At 38.1% G+C, this 21,217-nt stretch overlaps 1 long non-coding RNA gene across 2 annotated transcripts; it reads left to right on the top strand.

Moving 5' to 3' along the window:
- LOC129145983 (uncharacterized) lies at window positions 1-20,033 on the top strand. 2 transcript variants are annotated; one of them, XR_008552253.1, is made up of 3 exons: window positions 1-24; window positions 752-901; window positions 18,342-20,033. It is a non-coding gene; the product is annotated as an uncharacterized LOC129145983 (long non-coding RNA). The 2 variants fall into 2 exon arrangements; XR_008552252.1 differs by lacking the exon at window positions 1-24 and adding an exon at window positions 141-164.
- Window positions 20,034-21,217: the final 1,184 nt, after the last annotated feature.

Raw genomic sequence — 21,217 nt, 5'->3', positions numbered from 1 at the left:
CAGCGCCGCGCCTGCTTTTCCCACGTGTGTATTAGCATATGATTCCTGCCTTTACTAGATGGGACTGTTATTTTATTTTATTTTATTTTATTTTATTTTATTTTATTTTATTTTATTTTATTTTATTTTATTATTTGTGTGTGTGTGTTACTTGCTTTGATCGGGTAGGTTATTTTTGGTTTGGGAATGCTCAAAAGTTTTTCCATATGAATTCATGGTATCGGCTTCTTTGCTTTGTGCCACTCTGACTTAGGAAGGGTTTAAAGGAACTCTCAACTTTCAGATATTGGGGGAAACCCGTGAGTTTGTAATTTAGAGCACTGGCAGGGGACCTATTTGGGGCCCAGTACAACTAAGCTTAATAGAAAAAAGTAGCAAAAAGTGGAAATGGCCTTGACCCTGGGGGTGATTGTCCTTATTAATCACGCCTCATTTGTAGTTAAGCAAAGAGAAGAGACACATAGAAGTAAATCTTTTGAAGCAGACAGTGTTTAGAAATGGCTACTTTGACTTTTTACTCTAATACAGTGTAAGCCAACTTTTAGCATTTGTAAGAATCACCTGAAATTGTGTTAAAAACGTGGATTTTTATGTTGCAACAGCAGAAATTCACATTGAGTGGGGCTAGTTGGGCCTCAGGTATTTTAATTCTGACCAAGCTGCCAGGAGGTTCTGAAGCAGATGGTTCAGAACACCTGGTGAACACGTGGTGAACCCAGATCCACAAAGTGTAATGTTTCTGTTTTATTAGGCAGGAGGTGGGCTCTTTAATGTGTGCCACACAACTCCAGAGGGTAAACTTTAAGAAGAGTTGGTGACCTGGAAAGGGATTGCAAGGAGTTGACTGAAAATCACCATCCATATTGTGAGATCTGACAAGAGGAGAGATATTCTTGGAAAGGTAAGAAGAATTAAAAGAAAGAAATCTTGTGTTATTTTTTTCCTGCTGGATTGAGTTTCAGATATTGTTTATCTTTTAAAATGTCTCCATTTTTCATGTCATCACCACCATTGGTTGGTCGCTGGGAGTTGCAATGAGGTACTTTGTCAATTACAGTTGTTAGCATGCACAGGAATCATTAAAATTTGGGGTCCTGTGAACATCCATTCAAAAAGGTAGTATTTGAGTCTGGTATTTGAATAGAATACATGAAGATGGGATGTTTCTATGTACCAACTTGCAAGGCACATCTACTTCTGCCATGATTTCCATGAAGAATTTATGTTTGGTGACTGTTGACTGTTTATGTATAGTTCATAAAACAAAAGTGCTGCTTCTTAGATAACTGAATATAATAACAAAATATAAAGTTACCTTAAGGTTTTGTGGATACTAGCTATCAGAGTTCTCAAACCAGTCATAGGTTTTGGACTTGAATTTGTTGAGTGGGATAGAACATTGCTAAGTAAGAAAAAAAATCAACTAAACTAAACATACATAGAAAACCCCATCATAATATGACCTTTTTCTTTCTGCAAAAGAAAACTTGACAGAAGTTTATAAGAGTATTATTAGCTATGCCATTAAAATTGCTTCCAAAAGAAATCCAAAGGAATAATATGGTGCAATAGTAGAATAAAAAAAATAAAGGCTAAAATAGAAGAAGGTCCAATACAGCATGCTGCAGGGGAAAATAGAATGTCTGTTGAAAGAAAAAAATATATATATATGTATTTAAGCTGTTGGGTCAATAAGAGACAGGAAGGATATGGGAATGACCATTGAGAGGTTAAAAATGCTCTCAGGAGTCCATGAGGCAAGTGGACCAAGCTGAATTGGAGAGGTTTAGTTATTGAAAAACATGTTAGTCAGTTCCAAGTTTTGGCAATTGTAAATAAAGCTGCTATAAACATCCACATGCAGATGTTTATGTGGAAATAAAATTTCAATTCCTTTGCATAAATACCAAGTCACATGATTGCATAAATAGCAAGTCACAGGATCATATGACAAGCTAAGTAGCTGTACCATCCAAAGTAGCTGTACCATTTTGCATTCCTACCAGCAATGAATGAGAATTCTTGTTGCTCTACCACCTCACCAGATTTCATGTTTCAGTATTCTAGATTCTGGCCATTTTAATAGTTGTGCAGTGGTATCTCATTGTTTTGTCATGCATTTTCCTGATGACATAAGATGTGGAGCATCTTCTCATCTGCTTACTTGTCTTCTGTGTATCTTCTTTGGTTAGATGTCTGATAAGTTCATTGACTTACTTTTTAATTAGGTTTTTTTTTTCCTGACTGTTGAATTTAAGAGTTCTTTGTATACTCTGCCTCAGAGTCCTTTATCAGCTCTGTTTTTTGGGTATATTTTTTCCCATTCTCTGTTTCATCATTCTCTAGAATGATGAACTTTCACAGAGCAGAAGTTTTTCATTTTCGTGGTCCAATTTATCAGTTTTTTTCTTTCATGCACGGCGTCTTTGGTGTGTATCTGAACAGTCATTTTCATACTCAAGATCATCTAGGTTTTCTACCACCGTTAACGAGTTTTACAGTTTTGCATTTGATATTTACTACCAGAATTAAAAAAATAATTCTTTATTATAACAATATCCAGATAATAATATATTGTCTTTCTTGCATATGATACAGTGGTTGCTTGAGAACAATTTATGCTCATGCCTCGTCTTTTGTTTGGTACTTCTTGCTGTTATTCATACCGCTGGAGGATTTAAAGGCATCGTGATTTATTAAGGAGAGTAAGTTTAGGATGTGTCAAATACATTGCATGTTTTAAAACCAAGCAGAATGCTGGAATGCATAAACATGCTTGGTATAAACAAATCCCTGCTTTGTTCAGCAGCACCAAGCGCTTAAAAGTCTGTGCTTTGCAGAACTCGCATCTCAAGTTTAAGAAGGAGGTGAGAACTTGAAAGGAATTGCACAGAACAGAAGAAAAATGGCTGCCTGTATTTTGTTTTCCTTATTGGTTTTCCTTTGCATTGCACTATACCCCGCATTTCACTGGGACAATTTCAGGTCATCATTAGCCACTGTCTCCTGAAGTGGTGTCTTCTAAAATGTCCATTTCTGTTAGGCATTTGAGAAAGCATTAAGAGTTGAGGAGGCATGAAGTTTTCTGATTCGGATCTGGCTGTACTAACTTAATGTGCACATTGTAGACAAGAAATTATGGCATTCAGCCTCTGCCTGAGGTCGAGGGAAATTGGGTGTCTGAAGTAATACAGGCTCTGGGAGAGGTCTGTGTGGAGCACCTTTGATATATACATCCAAAGTTTATAAATTCTGGGCAAACTATCAAAACGTAACTCTATATGTAGTCCCAAGGAAAGCATAAACAGAATATTTCCTTTTTATTACCATTTTTACTTATTTTCCCCCAAACTATAAATGCTAAGAACATTTTCCTGGCTTCAAACTTTATAAAATTAAATGGCCTAGATGCTTCAAGTATAAATTAACCACTAATAGAATCCTAGAAGCTCCATTTAAATCCTTAGAATTCTATTTTAGGTTCTAGTCCTATAAAATATAAAGTTTCCCATAAATTTCAAAGACTGATATTTTGTGTACTAGAGGCATGAGATTCTTTGCCTTTTATGCACAGACTTAGGTTTCATTTCATTTCTTAGCTTTGATTAGTTTCATCTCTAGCATTTGGAAAGAATGACTGGTTTCACAGAAATGCTACTTGACTTAGAAGGTTTAACAAATTGAGGGGAAGCAACTTTAGGCAGGGTAAAGGGGAGAGAGATGCCCGGAAACCAGAGAAATGAGAGCAAGAGGAGGAGAAAATTTTTCCTGTGTGATTTGGAAATTACAGCTTTAATTGTTACTCTTTCACAGTTTATTTTTTTTTTTTCTTTCACAGTTTAAATCTATGGAGACTTCAGTAGCACACATATGAGAATGTGTCACTAAGTGTGACAGCTTAAGTCACATGTCCCTAAACTTTTTGGCAAAACAGTGCTTTTCAAATCAAGTCCCGATGTCACATATTAATGAAAAAACTATAAATGAAGTTTTGTCCCTCAAAAGTGGACAATTATAGATAACTTGGGTCCAAAATACCATAGGAACCACGAGGGGTGACTACCAAGCATGTTTTGTCATCAAAGGGGAGATTGCTGGATTCAAGGGGAAATGGAGAAGCATTGCCAAGCCCCCACCTTGGTTTTCTATTTTCATTATTTTCTGAGCCAAATTCTTTTATGATGCTAAATTCCAGTCCTGAAGATTACACATTACGGCATTTTTTTTTTTTTTTGAGCCTCAGTATCTTTGGCATTAGATCATTCCTGGTGTTCAAATGGAGGTCTCGGTTATGACACTGGTAGAGTTAATAGGAACAGAAGATCTCTGGTCAAGATGTAAAGGAGGAGCACCAAGGATCAGTAACAGCATGACATGCCTTGAAGTAAGCAAATAACAGCACACTATCAGCATTTCAGGGCACATCGCTTCACTCAGACTTGAAAGAGTAATGCAGAGTTCAGAGACTGATGAATAGATACCAAAGCATCAACAAGCATGATAACACTAACACTATTGCACCTTGACATACTTATGCTGCTAAATTTGCAGATCCTCTCCAACTTCATCTGCTTTGACCACTCAGCAACATTTCACACAATTGACTGGTCTTTTAAGAAATACATTGCATGGGCCTCCCCTGGTGGTGCAGTGGTTGAGCGCCAGGCCTGCAGCCTCTGCAGCTCCGGTTCCCGCCACCTGTGAGGGTCCCACATGGCGCACAGACCTCTCCAGCCATGCCCCCTGCTCCCCTCAGCAGTGTATTTTGTCCATCTGCTTGTTCTGTTCCCTGCTCTGGTTCTGCTGAATTCTCTCACCCTCCCGTACTTCTGACTGTTCCCAGTGCTTATATGAATAAATAAATAAATCTTTAAAAAAAAAAAAAAGAAATACATTGCATGCCCACTTTTATTTAACATGCCTGAACAGACTATCTCAGCTCCTGTTTTTATCCCCCCTTTTCATGTTGAAGAGACTGAGGTTCAGCGATAGAAAGCAACTTAGCCCACATCACACATTCAGGTCAGACTGACCATAGAAGCCTAGATTTCAACCACATGCACACTGTTGCCTCTTTTATACTGGGTTGAGAAGGAAGTGATGACATAAAAGAGATGGCTATTGTAGAATTGTAGGAGGTGATAGTGGGGAGACATAGAGGGATGGAGGCCTATGAGCTATGGTGAAGACTATGGGGGCCCCAGTGGAGGGTGTGGTGTGCTGACATACAACTGAAGAGGTGTGAACCTTTACCTCTGAATCATAGCTAGTGTTGTAAACCAGTGTTACCTCAATGAGAAGATACATTTAAAAAAAAGGTAAATAAAAAGAGGTAAATATAAGCATACTGAGACTAGATATCCTTATGAAATACAAGGTTGGGTTTGAAGGAATGGTTGAGAAAACACTCTAGAAGCACTGCATCTTGAGGTCAGATGCGATGTGTTGCTGATGACAAAAGAAACAGAGTGGTGGGTGTAAGAGGAAAACTGGGGAATCGATAGCGCATGAGTGCTTCTGGTGCTTTATTCAGATGAGTAGTGATGTCTTCAAGAACGATGTTCTCAAATGGATGTGTAAGATGAGCCACTGAAGTATAAATCACATGTTAGAATACTCATCTAATACTGGTTATTTATTATAAATTTTTTTTTTTTTACTAATACCAAAGATAAGAATTGATGCTGGATTCCTTACTTGAATGTACATGAGACCATGTACATTCCCAATATTTCCTGAAAGAAAGCGGACATTCCAAAATGTAGCACAGTTTACTGTGCCTAGTGCAGTGAGTTTATGGATTATAGTATCTAGTGTTAATTACAGTTTAATTACAACCCTCCTACAAACTGACAAGAGGCTCCAAAAGAATCCTGCAAAGAAACCATGTATTGGGATCTCCCCCGTAGCTCAGCAGGTTGAGTGAAGTGCTGTGAAAATGTCTGCAGCCTCTGCAGTACTGGTTTGATTCCCAGCCAGCCACGGAGCTACCCACATGGCACAGCAGACCTCTCCTGTCTCGCCCGCTGCTCCCCTCAGCAATGTTTTCAAGTCGTTTGCCTGTTCTGTTCCCCACTCTGTCTCTGGTGAATCCTCTCGCCTCCCGCACTTCTGGCCTGTACCCCAGTTCTTGTATGCATAAATAAATAAATCTTTTTTAAAAAAAGAACCATGGATTGAAATAACAATAAAAATGCAATCATCAAGCAAAGCAATAATAGAACAGCTGCCATTTCTACTCCTAACACCGTCCTTGGTCACCTCATAAAGTAAAATGAGGTTCATGAATCATACTAGTATATTCATACCTCATTGCTCTTCCAGAGCCCACTGAAGTTTTTACATAAAAAATGGAACAGGGGCCTCCCTGGCGGCACAAGGGGTTAAGTCAGCAATGGGCAGCCACTGCAGCACTAGTTAGATCCCTGGCTAGGGAGCTAACCCACAACAGAACTCTATGGCACAACAGAACTCTCCTGTCTCACCCTCTGCTCCCCTCAGCAGTGTATTTCAGCAAATTCACCTATTCTGCTCACCTCTCTGTCTCTGGTGAATCTTCTTACTCTCCTGCACCTCTGACCTATACCCCAATTCTTCTACACAATGATGAAAGAAAATTTAAAAAACTGGAATTTTTTTTTTCACTATGTGATAGTGGGGAACATGATGTAGACATTATTTTAGTGACTGCACAGAATTTAGTTTAGATGATATGCTGAAATATGTGGACTGGGAATGTGATGGAGAATTTAAATGCTGTCCAGACATTTACCACCAGCACATACATTACATAGAATGATAACAAACGGCAACCTCTAGCTACCTCCCTGGTCTGTTAAGTAAGGTGCAGAGGCTTTCACAATGCAACATAAAGTTCAGTTACAAATATACATATGGTATTTAGAAACTGATACCTCCCTTAAAGGGAAAGAAGAAATTTTAGGGAAAAGAAAAAAAATGTTCTTTTTAATTTCTGTCCCCCTATTATTTTTTGTGATTTTATCATGTTGTAAAGCAAAATCTCCTTACAGTCAATTAGTTTTGCAGCAAAAATATTTGCAGCAAAGATATAATGGCGGCACCATCTAGAACCACCAGTAACTACTGGCAGCTGGGAGAGAGGTGTGCAGTGGGTTTTGCCTGAGGACCTCCCAAAGTCTCCAAATCTATCAGTGGCACACCTGGATTTCAGAGTTTGCCTCACAACTATGAGAGAATAAATTTGTGTTCTTCTAAGGCATTTAGTCAAGTAGTTTGCTGTGGCACCTCCAAGAAATTAATATGGAAGGATAGAGGTTAGCACTCTATTTTAGGAGGAAATTAATTGAGTTGCCTTTTACACATGATGGTGAAAGGTCAGAATGAAGGCTAACGATATGAACTTGTACAATTTACTGGACTTCAGTGTCATCTAAAAAAGAATAAGTTAACGTCTACAGGCACTTTAAAGTTTCCTTGAATGTCTTAAAATTGAAAATTGTGTACTTAAATGTGCATCTCTCCTCTCTTTTGCTTCCCTTTTTAATAAGAAAACAATTAGTCTTCATACATTACTTTGTTTTTGCAGGAGGTAAAGCAACATAATTAAATCAGTACTTCCTTACAGCAGAGGTTCTCATATTTTAGTGCTGATCTCACCCTCCAGTCATTCTAATCCAGTCGGTCTGGGAACTTGCACTAAACCAGTGTTTCCAGGTGCTGCTGATGCTGAAGGTCTATCGGGCACATTTTGAGGACCACTACTCTAGTATACATTTGCTAAGCATCTTTCTGACTTTAACCTAGGCACTGTGAAGCTCTTGTGTGAGAGTAAAAATGTCACCAGTAACAATGTCACATGTCAGGGTTTGAACACTTGCTGCTACAGATATGTTGATAAACTGGGTAGAAAAATGAGGTATAGTTTACAGATTGGCAATTTTTATCCTTCAGTAATTTGAAATGTACAATCTCTTTTGGTGTTCCTTGTTTCTTAAAAAAAGTCAGATATCATCCTTAGTCATGCAGCTTAGAAGGTAATATATCTGGTGCTCTAACCATTTTAAGATTTTTTTTTAAAGATTTATACCTACATACATATAAGCACTGGGTACAGTCAGAAGCGCGGGAGGGTGAGAGAATTCACCAGAGCCAGAGTGGGGAACAGAACAGGCAGAAGGACCGAAGTACACTGCTGAGGGGAGCAGCGGGCGGCAGGAGAAGTCTGCGAGCCATGTGGGACCCTCCTCCGATGGCCGGGGAGCAGCCGGGGATCGAACTGGCGCTGTAGAGGCTGCAGGCAGCTTTGCAACCCAGAGCTCAACCGCTGAGCCACCAGGGAGGCCCCATTTTAAAATTTTTATCTTGCACTTGGTTTTAACTAATTTTACTATCATCTACCTCAATGTGGCTTTCTTTATACTTATCACAAATACACATTGTCCTATTCCTGGCATCAGTGGTTTCTATTTTTCCAGAGGCCTTGACTGCTCAATTCTTTTATTCCAACTTACTTCATGCCATTATCATCTCTCACCTGAGAGAAGGCAGAATGTTACTACTTATTTCTCACCATGTAGACAGAGACACTCTTCTAAACTCAAAACTGATTATGCAACTTTCCTGCTAATGTTTTCCCAATAAAAATGTAAATATCATGATGTGACTTAATTTCTCTATGTCACCAATTCTTGCTTAACTTTGTAGTCCCATAAAGATGGGACTACATCATTCCTCCCAACTTCACAACCAGCCTGGCCCATCTGCTTTACTTAAGTTGTGCTTACCTCCCTCCTTTATCTCAACTGTGCCCCTTTAGCCTCTAAATCTTTCCTGCCTCTCAGTTCTTTTCCCCATGTTCCCCTAATTCTTCCAGTTATGATTGTCCTTGGTAACTTCACAACCCATTCTAATTTATTAATATTCTGCATATTGAATATAAATTATAAGGCAGTATAATCAGGATTAATAGTTATTTTTAATCCCTGTTATTAAACTCAGCTCCTCGCTTATTTTATATATTCTAGATAATTTTAGTGTTCAGATGAGCAAAATGGCTAGCTGATGAGAACACAACTTCTTAGTGATCATCAGCCTTTTTAGAATACAGGTATGCGTTAGCGTTTTTTCCCGGCTAGCTTCAATTTTCTGGCCAAGTGCCTCCTATGTGGTAGGTACTGAGTACATACTCATTTCTTCCTTCCCTTTCCTTTTTAAGATAACCATTTCTGTTTTTTCCTGCCATTCCTTCTTTAGTATGACTTCTAGATCCTATGTTACTTTTCTGCATTTGCTCAAGTTACTTACTGTCTCTTAAAATGTCTGTTCTAGAACTAAAGCCAGAACTCCAGCTATGGTGTGACTAGTAAGAGTGCTGTTAACTCCATCTATTTAAATATTAAATAGCTATTAATTCAACCTAAGATGATATCATTTTGATTTTTAGCGTTCATATCAACTAATATATAGCAATGCTATATAGTAATTAATTTGCCTAGCTGTTTTCCAAGTTGTGTTGGCTTTTCTCCACATAGTTAATACTACCTTTGGAATCAGTTTTTGTGATTTCACATCCAGGCTTTTGCAAATCCAAATGTTTAACTTTGAGCAAGTTACTTAGTAGTTTTATTTTCATATTTTGAAAAACAACTATTTTCAGTGTTTAGAGACATGAGTAAGTACGTATATCGATACAGCCACATATAAATACAGTCATAGATATAGGGCAACATATATGTATTTCTTAGCACAGTTCTGGGACATAATAATATCTAAGTAAATGCTGAAGTTTCTCAGCAAGAACAGTACCATTATAACTATTATTATTGTTATGTTTTCAGTTCACTGCTCATAAAATTAATTCTTTTCCTAAAATCAGAATCTTGCATTTACATATTTTTGTTTTCATTGTCTTTCTCCTATTACCTTTCAAGAAATTTGTAAAAATTTGGTAAAATTTCTGATCAATGTAAAATTTTAAATTCTAATGTCAATAGGTTTTAATAGTGAGATGAATTACTTTTAATTACTCTACCAGTGGAAATACTTCAGATCTTTTAAAAATGTTGGCATTGCTAAGATAACTGGAATTACACTAATGCTCAAAGTTCATAATTATACTTATATTCATATTGCATCAAGCATTTTAAATCAATTTGTTGTTTATTTTAGAATGGTGAGAGTTATGCTACATATCAGCAAAAGTGGATTAACAAATGCATACCTTGACACCTGGAATGTGAGATCTCCTTTAAGTCATTAGTTAGAAAATATGCTATTGAAGCAATTGGATTTTTATTTTTATTTATTTTATTTTATTTTTTAAAAGATTTATTTATTTTTGTACAAGACTGGGGTATAGGCCAGAGGCATGGGAGGATTCACCAGAGACAGAGCAGGGAGCAGAATAGGCAGAAGGACCGAAGACACTGCTGGGGGGAGCAACGGGCGAGGCAGGAGAGGTCTGCTGTGCCATGTGGGTTCCTCCCTGGCCAGCTGGGAATCGAACCTGTGCTGCAGAGGCTGCAGTCAGCTTCACAGTGCAGCGCTCAACCCTCTGCACCACTGGGGAGGCCCAGATGGATTTTTAAAATGACTTAATATTGGTCTATTTTCTTCCCTTATGTGTTATTAAACTTTATAGTCTGTATAAAAAGGAATCAAGTCAAGGTGCTGAAAGAAAATAACAGATTTTGAATTTTGTGAATTTTGATTTTGTTTTGGTTCTTAATATATTCCTGTCCCAATTGAAGGAGGAAAAGTGCATGTGAGACATGAGGATTCCAGTTAATGAATTCTTTGAAAACAGAAAGAAAGGGGAACCTAGGAAGAGACTGGCATATCAGTTTCTGAGAGCGGTGCCTCTGTGTGCCTACGTGCATGTGGGCGGACAAGGATGTGTTTTTAAATGGATGCTCCAAACAATGGCATCATCAAAGAAATGTCTTCAGACTTGTTCCCAACATAATTTTGCTGCTTTTGCTAATATACTGCTTGCTTAAAATTACTCCTTCTCCCCCCTGACTGTAATCTACTTCCCTACTTCTTGATTTTTTTCAGTGACTTAGGAAGGGATTAACTTGATTTAAGTCTTTGTTCTTCTTGACTATAATCCAAAGGCTAGTTTACTCTCTCTTTCTTGTAGACAAATATACACTTTACTGATGTTTTGGACTATTATAAACTCTGCTGTCTGTGGAGTAGGAGCCATTCTGACAAATTATCTTTTTGCAAATAGAAACTTATTTTCTTGAGTTAATTATCTTGATAAATCACATTATATTTGAGTTTTGCAGTTTTTATGCATAAACATTTTTACTTGGAATCACTGTTGCTTAGTGAACCTCATGATTCAGCCAAAACTTACTCTAGTCTTTAGTACTGTATCTAGAGGAGAACATACTTTAGGAATTTTAAGGATACTTATTCAACACAGCTTTTTGATGCTGTATTTAATATCAAATGTAAAATTCAAAATAAAAGCAGCAAATAAAAATCAATTGGAAAAATTTAAAATAAAAGCACAAAACACAAGGGATTCCAGGTGAGAAATATTAATAATATATCTTAGCTAGAGTCTCTGGATGATCTTATTATCACAATTGTTTTAAACTTATTAGTAACATCTATTATTAAAAATTAATTGACAAGGAGATGAAAAATCTCCACATGTGGGCTCATGTGCTAAAGGATGCTAGTAGTATAAAACAGAAACACAAACTGACAAAAACAATATTGCCAAAGAAAGAAAATTATTATTTTTAATTTATTTTCTTACATCACTCTTCTCCCTTCAGAGGTCACCCCCATAGTTCTCCCACCATGATTGCATCCTGATCCATCATCACAATCCCTTGTGCTCTTCTCTTCCGGGTTTTGATCCCTCTCCTTGCCCCTCCCCTGCTGTGTGCCACAGATCTATGCTCAGCTTGCAAGTTTGTCTTTTCTTCCGGACCCTTTATTCAGTTTTCCTGTGCTCCACCTATAAGTGAAACCATTCGACATTTAAGAAAGAAAATTGAATGTGGTAAGCTTTGCTTTGTAAAATAGGCAAATACAGTGTTAAACTTGCTATTTGAGAGTGTAATCAGTTTGCTGTTACTATTACATTTCTGTTTCTGTTTTTAGAGCAGTAATGATGTGGTTCCTGAATAATACCTTTGGTATAATTATATGTAGTGAGATCCTTATCAAAAGAGGTTTAAGCCAAGAGATTGACTTCAAAAGGGAAGAACAAAATATCAAAGGATCACATAGTTTATCAGGAAATACCCCATAAATGAGTCCTGTGATTTTTTTTTTCTTTAAGTTTGCAGTTTTACCCACATCACATCTGGAGAGTTAGATAATTTTGGTCATTTTCAACTTTGTCAGTTATTCAGAATCTGTTATAAACCACACAACTTTAAGCTTTGAAAGTGACCTTAAAAAGGCCATTATTTAACTCATGTTATAGCAGATGAAACAGGACTTGAGAGATTAATGGCTTACCCAAGATTACATAGCACTTATTTGCAATAGATTTTTAACCTGGGTTTCCAAATATCCAGTCCAGCGCTCCCACTGTAGTTCCTAGTAGAAATCACATGCTATGAGGTTTTGTTTTATATTATCTAGATTGTATTTCTCCTAATTCTGGGACCTAGCAGAGGCTCAATAAATGCTTATTGGATACATAAATGAAAAATGACCCTGAGGTAACATAAGTCAATAATTCATTTTGTTGTCATATCTTTCATCAAACAATTCCCACAATTATTCCTGAACTTTATTGCATACTACAAATCAAAGGTGTAGAGCAAACATCATTTTTTAAACCTCTTCCACCTAAATTAAAATAGAAGTTCTTTTTATTTGTATTCAACAATTCTAGTGAAGCATTTTAAAAAATTGTTAGTTAAATTTGGGGGTTTATAGGCTTCAGTCCAGAACCGAGAAGGAAATAATAGGAATCTATAAGATGTGTAATTCTAGGAGTTCAGAAATAAATCAAAGCTCCTGTTCTCAGAGGTTCTGCAAATAAAGATGCCAAAGAAATGGCAGATTGCCCCTGAGTACAGAGAGGAATAAGTACCAGTGTTCTGTTGATTGCTTATTGATGAAGATTATTTCCTTACTTATATGAAGTGAGAAGACAAAATCAGCTGCATCATCTGCATGTGCGATTGAATGGAATATGGATGTTAGGTCACAGTGGGGCAAGGGTTTTAAATGACAGAACTAGAGCAACATATAGGAAAGGTGCTGGTGTCATGAAAGAATATGAGTTCTTCAATAAGAGGGCCAAAGCCTAACATCCTCCTTTGCTCACCAACTTTCAGAGCTCACCCTTTTGAATCTCTTGGGCTTCCATGCAATAAAGATATATAATCCTGTGGGGTTATTGTGAGGATCAATCAGGATATTGGTAGAGGGGAGGAACCTCTAGATAAGTGCACAGGTGCTGTGTGACTCAAACATTCTTTGTTTTAGCTGTTAGCATTGCGCTGTGTGTGTGTGGTTGTGTGTATGTATGTGTGTGTGTATGTTCATTATGATGCTGAAGAGTTTGACCCAAGTTACTGAAAAATGGCATTCTAGAGGTATCACAAAACTAGCCAGCAAGGGTAACCTCCTAGATAAAAAGTTCATAGAGGTCCTACTTTCATTTAGTGGATATTATTTTAAAAAATCACCATGGAATAAGGAAATAAACTACTTTGAAATAACAAAGCAAAGAGTGTAGCCTGAAAAAATCATGCCCAGAGGTAGGTCAACATTTGATGAGAAAAGAAACAGTCATGCCATGTAGCTTGTTGGGCAGAGCAGCAGAGTGGATCCAAAGCTCATCCATGGTGGCACAGCCAAGCCTGCAATCATCCAGCGTGGTCATTTCCCTGTCCCTCCTCCCTCCCTCCCTGTGCCCTTTCTTCTCTTCCATGTCTCTCTGGCTCGCTCCCCATTCTCCCTTTCTCTTTCCTCTCACCCTTTCTTCTCTCTACTCTCCATCTTTTCTTCCTTCTCTCTCTTGCTGTCTCTCTCCCTCTCTTCATTTCCTACACCCCTCTTCTTTCACTCCAAAGTCTTTTATCTCCCTTCTCTTTTTTCCTTTACCTTCTCTTTTCTCCCCTTCCTTTACCTTCCCACCCACCCCTCACGAATTTGGTAACATTTCTGATTTATTGGACAAAAGATCCAGATATTCCACTAAAATCAGCGGCCGCAGAGCAGGCAGAAATGTAGCATGTCTGTTCACAGAGCTCTGAGCTCTGCCAAATCTCCAGTGTGGGAAGGCGGTGGCCTGCATGGTCCCATGAACCAGACATGGTCTCAACAGTTCTGAAAAGCTTCATTTTTGTCTGTGCTGTGAATCTTTTCACCTGAGACTTACAGTGTTCTTCAGGATAGTATGTATGTAAGCCCATGAATGAGAGATTCCTAGGGACCCCAAAATGTTAAGGGGTATATGCTCTGAAAGAGGATCCAGCCATCCACATACACGAAGGCATGGAAAGCAGGCTGTTAGTGTGAACTCTCTTTAATAGGAATGGTGTACATAGAGAAGTAAAAAAGGATTTCAAGTAAAACCTTGAAGGTTACCCATCCACACATGTTCAAACATCCCTGTTCATCCGCACATGTTCAACCATCCTATTTCAAATAGTTAATTTCAATCAGAATATTTTTCTGGGGTAGTACATTTATTATGATATGTTTATCTACTATATTTTTCCTGTTCAGTGCCAACCTGACTCTGATATTTTGGAGTATCTTTTTATGGAATGGATAACTTTGGTAATGAATTAGTTCTTAGCACCAGAATCTTAAATCCATTCCCAACTTTTAGAATCAATCACCTTATACACCTGTGCTTTCAAAAGACTTACCCTGTGGGGCCTCCCCAGTGGCGTAGCGGTTGAGCGCTGGGTTGCGAAGCTGCCCGCAGCCTCTGCAGCACCGGTTCGATCCCCGGCTGCTCCCCGGCCACTGGAGGAGGGTCCCACATGGCGTGCAGACCTCTCCTGCCGCCCGCCGCTCCCCCCAGCAGTGTACTTCAGTCTGCCTGCTCTGCTCCCCGCTCTGGCTCTGGTGAATTATCTCACCCTCCCGCGCTTCTGACTGTACCCAGTGCTTAAATAAATAAATAAATAAATAAATAAATCTTTAAAAACAAAAACTTACCCTGTGTAGGGCAGAAGAACTAAACTCTACATACAGTTAACATGATGTGTATTGGTTAGCATATATGTATTAAAAAAGCAAATATATTTTCCTCTTAGCAAACTTTGTGCTGCTAAGATCATTTTAATATCATTAATTTTTTCTCCTTTATGTTGCTTAAATAATCACTAGTGGGATTCTGGCAGCCATCTCTTAATGCTGGCTTTATTTTGTCCTCTTTTTTTTCTACAAGTCACCTAAATTTTTTTTCCTCCCTTATGGGACATCCCAAAATTCTTATCAACTAAATGTGTCATAATTTTTTTTGATTTTTGCTTGTCTGAATGGGTGGGAGTTACAGTGTTTTCACAGTGTTGCCTAAATTTGCATTTCCTTATTATGAATAAGGTTAAATACATTTTACTATATTTAAAAGCCATTTGTATTTGCTTTCCTGTGAATTGTCTTTTCATATTCTTTGCCTATTTTTCTTTTTGCCTATTCTGTATTAAAATAACATCTAAAAATTATTCTACTTTTTCTATCATTTTATTGATGATTTTCTTAGCAATTGGTAGCTCTTTACATGGGAAGGTTATGGACTATTTGTGATATAAATTGGGAATATATACTTTTTAGTTTACCATTTGATTTTTTACTATGCTTATGTAATAGTTTTATTTTGTTGCCATGCCAAAGATTTAAATTTATGTAGTTGAATGTATCCATTTTCTTATACTTTCTAAATATTATATAATTAAAAGGAATTTTCCCCATTCTGAGTTCATAAAATAATTTTTCTATGTTTTCTTCTATTGTCTTCCTTTTTATTTCAAATAGTTAATTCAATCAGAATATTTTTTCTGGGGTAGTACATTTATTATGAGGTGTTTATCTACTATATTTTTCCTGTTCAACTTCCCAGTTATACTTATTTCTTGATATTACTTAAAACCCATCTTGTGATTATGCAAAAAGTCCATCTTTGGGAGACTTCCACTCCTGGAAAAATGTAATAGATGTATGTTTCCCCACCCTTCCTCTTATGCACAACTAAAAATCTTGGGTGTTATTTGTAAAACAAACATGAGAAGACTCCGAGAACTGGAGAGAAGACAACTAGGCAACAAAGAACTCAGTGGTGAGTCCTCTTAAAACAGACTTGGAATTAAAAAGCAGGAAACTCAAAAGTGCCAATAAGTACACACAAGAAAAGCCCACTCTCTAACCAAATGACCAGCTAAGGGGTGGTTTTGCAAAACAGAAATGTTTAAACAGTAAGCCTTCTGCTCTAGCCAACACCACTACCACTTACTGCAACAAAGACTGAGGCTCCCAGTGTGCTTCTTCACCATGACTCCTGGATCAGAGGAGGCCCACTGGAGCAGCAGGAATTTCACCTTCACCCAGCAATGAGGAATTCACCCCTCCTCTGTGTCAGTGGAAGCCATGAGAGGAATAATAGTGGGACACTTCTACCCCTCCCAGCCACGGTAGTTTCAGCAGAGGCTTAATATGAAACCAGAACTTCTCTAACACCCCCAGTAATAATTAAGCCCTTCTACTGTTCATTGGGTACTTGCACTTCCACCTATGCCAGCAGTGAAGGCTTCTCCCATTCCCATGCTTGACTTCTATTGGCGGATACTATCCAAAACAGAAGAGTTAAATAAGACCTAGAGTCACATCAATAAAACCAAAATGTTTGACTTTCAATTTAAAAGTCACCTGTGATACCAAGGACCAGGAAAATCTCAACTCGAATGCAAGAGGACCATCTATAGTGAATATTGAGATGACAGTGATGTTAAACTTCAAGAAGTAATCAGGAATATTCTAAAAGCAAATTATAAAGTAGAAAGAGCAAATAGAAAGTATTTCAAAAAGAAGATGTAAAGAAGAGACAAGTGAGAATGATAGAACTGAAAAATATAAGAACTAAAATTAAAAATACAGTTAATGGGAGCAACAGTAGAAGGTGGAAAGCAAATTTGAATAGAGAACCATGGAAATTACTCAGTCTGAACAACAGAGAGAAAAATAGATTGAAAATATATTGACAGAGCCTGAAGGAATAGAGTGAGATTATCGTAAAAGGGCTATCCTGTCTTAAAACTAAACAAATGGAGAGAAAAGGTCTGAGAAAATACTATAAGAAATTAGAGATGAAGGGCCTCCCAGATGGTGCAGGTGGTTGAGCTCAGCACTGTGAAGCTGTCCGCAGCCTTTGCAGGGCCGGTTCTATCCCCGCCAGCTGCGGAGCAACCCACATGGCGCGGCAGACCTCTCCCGTCTTGCGCGCTGCTCCCCTCAGCAGTGTATTTCATCAGTCTGCCTGTGCTATTCCCCACTCTGTCTCTGGTGAATCCTCTCACCCTCCCGCACATCTGACCTGTACCCCGGTTCTTGTATAAATAAAATAAATCTTTAAAATAAATAAATAAATTAGAAATTAGAGCTGAAAATCCCCAAATTTGGCAAAAGAAATAGAACTACAGAATCAGGAAATTGTGAAACACACACATAATACATTTTGTAAAGTTCTTACCAAGACATAAAATCAAACTAAATATTAAGCCTTGAAAATGTCAAAACAACACTTTTTCTATAGGGGAAGGATTCCAGTGATGGTGGAGTTCTTATCCAAAACCATGAAAATCTGAAGAACTGCAGTGTTTTCCCCAGAATTCTATAAGTCAGCAAATACAGAATGCAGGGTTTAAACATAAAAGAGTAAATATATGTTTTATTTTTTTTTAAAAGAAATACCCTAACCAAGAACAAACTGGGGCACTGAGAAGTCAGTGCTTCCTCTGAAAGCCAATCAGTGCTGCACACCTCACAAGTACAGATGTTTCAGCACAAACATTGGGTCTCAAATATCCCTCTGTAGTCAGAGCTGATATTCAACAAGGTGTTGGGCTCTGTAGACTGTGATTATTGGCTTAGGCAATAGCACCACTAGTTTTCTGGCTGTCCTGTGTCCACTACCACAGCCCATCACCACCCCCACCACCTCAGAAAACTTACAGAGCAACTCTCCACTTAGGGGTAAGTCTCTCTACTGCCTTCTGATTGGCAAGACGGCAAAGCACTTCTGTTCACATCCATTGGATCTGTATACTCCATCCCAGCAGTATCCAGGCCAGGAGGAGGTGCTGTATTACTGAAACACAACTTATCTTCTTATTCTAATTCTCCTTGACCTTATTTTTCTTCATCAGGTGCTCTCCTTCCACAAAAAGGAAACAGAGGGCCAAGTCTTCTGATTCCCATCTGTCTGCCTTGGAAGAGTCCATGTCTCTGGGAAGAAGGCTGCACTCATATTCTGGGCCTGAAACTGGGTCATTTTTAACTGAAATGCAACAGGAACTCAAGAAACAAGACCATGAAACCATGGAATTGGAAGGTAAATTCCTATATGCTGAAACTGAATTTTGAGATAAGCCTGGTTTCAAGAGGAACTTGAAGCTGGAATAGTTAGAGCAAAGGAGAAAAGCACAGAAACTTGGAGAAAGATGAGCTGTATGCTAGTGGGGGAAAAGAGCTTGCCCAGAGCTTGCAGTAGTAACAAAATATGGAGGATGCTGTGAAGGAGATGGGATAGCCTCTGACCGCTTACACTGATGATGCAGATCTGCGTTGGATGCTGAGAGAACAAGAAAGAAAGCTGCACCCCATGGCCAACCATTTACTTATTTACAAAAGAACAATAATAAATGCATCACATATTAACAAAAATATCATATAGTTATAAAATAATACTTTATTAAAATATCTCATGATAAGATTAGTAACATTTTTGTAAAGTATTTCAATAAGTGGCTTAATGGAACACAACTGGCATCTCATAAAGTGGCTACATTGAGTTGCATAGGACATGTTTGACGTGTATGGAGAGAGTCTGGTTTCTCATAGATATATAGTTGGAAAGTACCTAGTATTTTAATAGATTTTCCAGAAAACTGTTTTTCTCTGATACAGCACTAAAATTCAACAACTAGTCTTTAAAACATCATCTGCAAATGTGGAATCTTAAACCTCACCAAGAAGTTTTGATATTTTGTTGCCTTAAAATCTCTTGTCCATTTCGTACTTTGAATGGATTAATTGCCTAGTCATGCTTTGGTAAGATCATGCACTGGTCATTTGGCAAACATAGTTCATTGACCAATACAAATCCTTCAAATGTTGACACATTTTATCAAATAATATAAAACGTATTAATTAGCATCATCACTGATCTCAAGAGAAAAATCTTTATTGGTAAGCTGCCAAGCCTGAAGTAGCAGATACAGTTTTTCCAAATTTCAGTTTTTGTTTTTCGTTTTATTTTTTCTTAAAATGTTAAACTTTGTTCATTTCCCAAAATGTGTCCCCTAATTACTAAAATCAACTTAGCCATAGGTTGCAAGTATTCTTTCAAGTAAAGATGATGTTTCATGTAAGAATGTGGGTGGTTTCACACCGTTGGAACAATTGCACACGTGCTTTTTCTTGGACAAGTGTGGCTCTTTGGTGTATGGCCTGAGTGTTCTGTGGCCCTTCCATTTTAAACATAGACCCAAAAGCTGACATGTCTTCAGAGTCAAGATACAATACAATTAAGAATTTTAAACAACAACAACAAATGAATTCTACAGTGTCAACAAGGCCATAAGTAAAGTTGGAATTTTTTTTTTAAGTGCATGACAGTGAAGAATGTAGTAGTTACTGTAACAGGGTGGTCCCCAGGAAGAGGGGACCAGGTTCTCCAGGTTCTCTGCCCAACCCAAGGGAGGGTGGAGCTGAGCAGGATGAAGGAGAAGCTGGAGAGGAGACCAGAGGAAGGAAAGAAAAGGATAGAGAGCAGGAAGGAGGTCTGAAGGAGGCACATGGAGCAGAGAGACAGGTGAAGAGACCCATGGGGAGGTTAACAGTGGCAGCTCTTATCTTGGTTTTGATTTTGTTCTTTTCCTCCCAGATTTTTCTGGCTTTTTCTGACAATTTTCTGTGGGCCCCCACCAAAAGGTGCCTTGGACTTGTGGCAGGCTTTCAGGCCTCAGTGACCCTGCTTTGGACCAACCCTGTTTGGCTGGACATTTACCCATGAGGGAATGGGTAACTTTGGGTGCTTGATTTGTAAAGTCTATTCTTACAATTTTCCGTATTGTACACTAATTGTATTAAAGTTCCTTTCCATTGAAGGTCTTAACTATAGTGTGTTTTGTCTTGATGCTGTGGATGGCAGAACCAATTTAAAGCAGGCAGGTCTGGGGGTTCTGGGGTGCCCCTCTCCCTGCCCTGTAACACTACTATTAAGTTGGTGTCACTACTTTGATTTTTTCAGTGTTATTTGGCAACATCAATACAAATGTGCATATAATGAAAAAGGTAAATAACATCTTATTTAACATCTTAACATCTTGAAAGTATTTGTGACCTGAGCAGTCCTGTTGAAGTGTGGCTAAGACGCTCGGTTGTCCACAGAGAACTCTGAGAATCTATAAGCAGCACAAGTGAACATATTTCCACTTCTGTGTCTCTTTCCTCCAACTGACTTCAGTAAACAGTGCTATCTTCCTTCATGTTTAGTTTGTGCTGTTAAATATGTGTAAACATCTATTAATCGATCTGCCAGCCTTCATTGATATCCTTTGACTCCAGAGATTACAGATGAGGTCATCAGGAACCCTCTCTCTCTCCAAACTTCCCTTTCCTTCCCCACAAATTTCCATTAGTTCCCTCATTTCTACATTGTCACAGGACAGACATGTACATTTGGCTCTGACACCCCAAACCCACTCTGTTTTAGCCTTAGATCTCATGTCCAATTTATTTGCCGGGATTTCCCTACTTGTCTCTTGCCTGGCTGAAGTTCAACCTATATTTATTTTCCCATTAAGTACTTACTCATGGAAACATAAGATATTTCCTGAGATTTTGTGTGAGTCTTTGAATGATAATTTGGCTATCTATTAACACCTTCAGATAAACTTTTTTTTCTTTTCTTTTTTCTTAAAAATTTATTTATTTATTTATACAAGCACTGGGTACAGTCAGAAGCGTGGGAGGGTGAGAGAATTCACCAGAGCCAGAGCGGGGAGCAGAGCAGGCAGAC

The sequence above is a fragment of the Talpa occidentalis genome, unplaced genomic scaffold, assembly GCF_014898055.3.
Source record: "Talpa occidentalis isolate TD23 unplaced genomic scaffold, MPIMG_talOcc4v2.1 talOcc4.16, whole genome shotgun sequence".
Lineage (NCBI taxonomy): Eukaryota > Metazoa > Chordata > Mammalia > Eulipotyphla > Talpidae > Talpa > Talpa occidentalis.
This window is presented reverse-complemented; position numbering and strand designations above follow the sequence as displayed.